Genomic DNA, 5,794 nt, shown 5'->3' on the forward strand with positions numbered 1-5,794 from the left:
TTTGTGTCTTAGAGATACTTCTCATTGATGTACAGGTTATTGTAGATCACAATATAAAGATACAGCATGTCTATTACATACAATCAGACTAGTTATATCTTGAATAGTCCACAATATCATATGATAGGTGATATATGAAATACTTGAAAAAAAATCAGAATTGGTAACCATTCGCCCTCCAATACCTTTTTCCTCATCTTCCATGGAGATCAGTCTAAAAAAGTGGAATATATTTGTCAAGAGTGAGGTTTAAGTTCTACTGTCCGCCTATTTGATATATTTCAGAGTAGCAGCCATGTTAGTCTGTATCCGCAAAAAGAAAAGGAGGTCTTGTGGCACCTTAGAGAATAACAAATTTATTTGAGCATAAGCTTTCGTGAGTTACAGCTCACTTCATCGGATGCATGCAGTGGAAAATACAGTGGGGAGATTTTATATACACAGAGAACATGAAACAATGGGTGTTACCGTACACACTGTAATGAAAGCGATCAGGTAAGGTGAGCTATTACCAGCAGGAGAGAAAAAAAACCTTTTGTAGTGATAATCAAGGTAGGCCATTTCCAGCAGTTGACAAGAACGTGTGAGGAACAGTGGGTGGGGTGGGGTGGGGAATAAACATGGGGAATAGTTTTACTTTGTGTAATGACACATCCACTCCCAGTCTTTATTTAAGCCTAGGCTGTAGCTCATGAAAGCTTATGCTCAAATAAATTTGTTAGTCTCTAAGGTGCCACAAGTCCTCCTTTTCTTTTTGATATAATTTCTGCGCGTGTAAGAAAAATGGAACACCCTTCTATCCAGGTACTGCCAGTTTATTACCCAAAATCAGTATGAAGCAAATCCATTTTTGGACGCTGTTGAAGCTGGGCTTGAAATGCATTATCCCAAAATGCTTCTCTACTTGCTTTTGTTTCCGAACAAAATCTTTCGCATCTAAAAAAAAAATCTATATAAATATAATTTATATAGAAAAAATTGTAATCTTTCTTATGCATACATTTTTATACTCCCTTTTTCATTTGTTTTGTTTGCCTTAATTAACATACACCAGGTTTTCCTTATAACAGTTAATCTGGAGACCTGTTAGTAAGGTGATAGGATTAATCCAATGTTTAAAGCCATGCACTATAGTTGAAGTAGACAACCCAGATAGTGTGGTGATAAAACAGATGATAGATAGACAGATAGATAGATAGATAGATCTCAGAAACAGGTATCGGTGTTGACTTGATTGTAGTGATAATTTAAATTAAAAACAATTATTGCACATACAGTTAAATTGAGCAAAAAGAATGAGGAGGACTTGTGGCACCTTACAGACTAACAAATTTATTTGAGCATAAGCTTTCGTGGTCTTATGCTCAAATAAATGTGTTAGTCTCTAAGGTGCCACAAGTCCTCCTCGTTCTTTTTGCTGATACAGACTAACACAGCGACCACTCTGAAACCTGTCACCAGTTAAATTGAGCTAATTCTTACTTCCCTAATCCACAAATCCAGTAAACCTCAGAAAAAGCCACAACAGTTTCATCCTGCTTCTCAGCAAAGATTTAATAGCAGAGTTGTATGATCTGATATCATTGGCACAGGCTGTGTGTCAGATCTCAGTTAACTCCAGTCAAGGCTGGATTTAAAGCGGTGCATGTGAGAGCAGATTCTGGCCCACCATATATTTTCTGCTCTGAGATGATGCATTATAATAGGACCAAGTCCCAGAGCTCTTACTCTGTCTTCCACTCAGTCCTTAGGGTCCAATCCTGCTCCCACAGAAGTCAATGGCAAATATTAGGGATGAGTCCTGAGTTCTTTACTCCAGTCCGTCCTTAGTAGGCACACCTCTTGTTGGTTTAAATTAGTGTGATCTACAGTGCTTGCAGATGCACAAGAGCAGCTACTAATATGTGTACAAGTAGAAAATGCACCTGCCAGAATGAAAGCAGCAGCTGAAAGAAAGAGCGGTTTGGTAATAATGTCAATCTTTTATTGTTTTGTTCAGCAGATACAAAGAAGTCAGAAGATGGTCCTGTCCCAAAGATCTCTGCAGATAGTTCCATTCTTGGTCATCTTTTTTTTTGCTTGTTTTGCAACATCTCAAGAAACTGAAAAGTAAGAAAAATCACTTTTGTAACTAATGCTGTTCGTCAGCTGCTTGCACTTAATCTACTGGGCTGCAGTCTCCACTGCCTTGCATCTTGTGTAGCCATTTACTCCTGTTCAGAAATGCTACCAATCTGATTTGGTAGCATTTTACATCCACTTTGCACAGTAGAGAATCAGGTCCTCTGTATTTTTAGATACATTAATGTTGTGATTTGTGTTACTTTTATACTATGCTAAATGCAGTTTAGGAGACACCTTGTAATACAACACAGTAATCCAGAGCTGAATCCTGTTTCAGAGCCAAATTCCCGGCTTGAGCCTGTTGCTGTACTTGACCAAATCTAAACTCACTGAAATCTGAGAGCATTTGGGTTTGTATCCAGATTTTCAACCCCTACATTCAGGAGTGTTTTGGATCAATAGTTTTGGTCAGGCTCATTATATGGTTATAGGGGTTGATTCTCCTTTCACTTACACCACTGGCTTCAACTGAATTATTTCTGATTTACATCTGTGTAAGCAAAAGAAAATTTTGGATCATAAAGTTGAGATCTAGATCTGGATCTGGTTCTGGGAATTTGAGGGCCTATATTTGGACCACTGGAGAGAGCACAGGATTGCAGAGCTGGAGAACTGGGTTCTGTCTGCAGTTCTGCCCCGACTCACTCTGTGACCTTGAGAGAGTCGCAGCCCCTCCTTGTGTCTCAGTTTCTTCATTTCTAAAAGGCAGAGAATGTCGATACAGACCTAGCTTTGTAAAACACTCTGGAATCTATGTACAAAAATCAGCCCCGCTAGAAATGTGAGCTCAGCCCTGAACATTCTTCTGCTTCCTAACTACTTTCCTTTCACATTGCAGTAAAAGAGCAATATCGGAACACCAGTTCATGCAGGATAAAGGAAGAGCACTTCAAGGGCTGAAGCGGCTGATGTGGCTCCACAATGTCATGGGTAGTGTGCACACAGCCAGGGCCAGAGATGCCTCACATTCAAATTCGTTGTGGGACTCACAGAAGAGCCAAGACCTCCCTGACCTCTATGACAGAACCATCAAGGATGAGATGCCAAACCTGGTGAAACAGCTGCTGCTGGAACTGACAGAAAAGGAGCAAGCTTTCCCTGTGCTAAAGAAAGCTGATTTGAGGCAATATTTAAAAAATCCGAAGGGTAGCTGGAGCCTGCAAGATCTTTCTGATCCATTTCAAGTCAAAGACCATGGTAGAAAGAGAAATCCTGCCGCTGAGACAGAGCTCTTCCCTCTAGACTGACTCCATCTCAGTTTGACCATTGCTTGAGACGTGTGATGTTATCTTGAGGGTAGCTCTAATGTAAAGGTGAACTACAAAAGAAAAACGTCTGTACCATTTACTACTCCTTGATATTGCATGGACAGCCTCTTAAAGGTCCAGAGCCTCTCCTCAGCCCACAAGCTTGTGTGCCAGGGAGGTCTGCAGGGGTATGAATTTTCCCTTGCTGAAATGCTTCTGCTGCCTCCTGATTGTGGTCATCCCTGCAGCTCTGGCACACACGCTCCTCCCCACAGTCCTGTTTGCTAAGTCACTTATCTGTAGATTTGCATGGTCATAGATCCCCAGGGTCCCATGATACTGAATGCTCCATTTGCATGTTTGGGTGCAGCTAAGATGGGTCATTTTGGAGCATCAGTTTGCCGCATCCTAATCCCCCTTTGTGCAGAAGTCCTGCACCTGTTCCACTGTGTTCATGGCCTTCTGCAACCATTAGCCAGGCTGCAGGATTTATTTTTCTGGTTGTTTTTACATCAGGAATAGAAGCTCCCCACCTCTCACTTTTTCCTGGAGGATATTGGAAAATCTTTGGAGGGCATGATAGCTGGAGGTTGGGAGTTGCTCAGCACTTCTCCCAGCCTAAGGGTTTGTGTACATGGGGAAATTGACCAGCATAGCTAAAGCAGAATAATTATACCAGAATAAAGTCACTTTATTCAGGAATAGAGTATCCATGTGGGAAATCATACCAGCATAATGACAGCGATATAATTATTCTGCTATTGCTATGCATTTCTTCTGGATAGACAACTGCTAAGACTCAGCATCACCACCCAGCCCCTTTGGAGAAATGGAAGAGGTGCAGCTCAGCTTCCAAGCTCCATATTTGATATCATGTTTCAGGTCCTCCTAAAGATTTCCAAAGTCCCCCAAGGAAAAAGTAGAGGAAGGTCTGAGCAACATAAATATTTTCTTGGGGAAAAATAAATTTTATGAGGGCATCTCCACATATCCAAAAGGAGCAATAAAGGACACAAACACGTTTTTATTTTGCCAGTCACCTTTTATGCCAAATTTGCCAGCCGTGTCTAAGCAAAGCAACATCCAGTTCAGTTGCAAAACAAATATTTCAGATACTATATTTTTGTCATGCTTGTAACAAATGTATCAACATATCCATTGACTGGGGATTACCTGTGCCACTTGAATTAGTTGAAAATCCACTGTTGGTGTATGTGCAGAGATCAGGAGTGTGTTTCTCATTTTACACAGTGACAGAATGTAAACAAAAGTCCTCAGTGTCATTAAAGTTAAAAGGCTTTTAACATGAAATATATATATATATATATATATATATATATATATATAATATTGTACTTGATTTATTGTAGAAATATAAATAAAATAAAGCAAGATTATCTTTCACTAATATCTCTATATATTTGTAATTAACATGGAATCACAATGGCTCTTTTTTTTATATGTACTGAGACAGAGAGACGACTGGATGGCTCAACTGAGATTGGAATACGAGCATATAAAGCCGGTTTCAAGATTAGCCGCGGCTGGCAACAATCAAAAGTCACGTCACATTGTGAAATGAATTGGTTGTCTCAGTCCAGTTCCATTCTGACAATAATATTCTTTTGCCATTTATGGCACCTTCTGTCAGAGGATCTTAAAACACTTTGGAAACATTAATGAAATAGAGGAAACGTCCCAAGACACACCTATGAAGTAAAAAGAAAAGGAGTACTTGTGGCACCTTAGAGATTAACCAATTTATTTGAGCATAAGCATTCGTGAGCTACAGCTCCCTTCATCGGATGCAAGATGAAGCTCATGCTCAAATAAATTGGTTAGTCTCTAAGGTGCCACAAGTCCTCCTGTTCTTTTTGCGAATACAGACTAACACGGCTGCTCCTCTGAAACCTATGAAGTAGAGGTTTTTAGATCCATTTTACAGATGGGGAAACTGAGGCTCGCCCTGGTTAAGTTGCCCCTGCAGTACGTCAATGGCTGAGCAAAGAACACACTGAGTCTTGACTCTTACGCCCCTGCTCTTTATTTTGTGGCAAAACCTCATGAATTTTAGGCCAGTCTCATGATTTGGGGGGCGAGGGGGCTGCCTCATGACTTTTTGCACCGTTGGCACGACTAGTGCTGTCATGTTGCCCTGGCAAACGTCATCAAGTAGATGGCACGAGCAGCGTTACTGGCTTTTTAGGCGGCCACCGACCGACAGACCCCGGCCAGCTGCAGCCACCTGCCGCCTCTGCAGCGGCGCGAGGCTGACTCAGAACCCCGGGCAATGAGCGCAAGGGACGGAGAGACATGCGCAGGCGCACAGCGCCGTCCCCCTTCCCCGGCTGCAAAACACGCCTCTGGAGGGAAAAGGAATTTGCGCATGCGCCGTCGCCCGCCCCGCCTCTCTCGGGGTGAGG

Source organism: Lepidochelys kempii, chromosome 21 (assembly GCF_965140285.1).
Source record: "Lepidochelys kempii isolate rLepKem1 chromosome 21, rLepKem1.hap1, whole genome shotgun sequence".
NCBI lineage: Eukaryota > Metazoa > Chordata > Testudines > Cheloniidae > Lepidochelys > Lepidochelys kempii.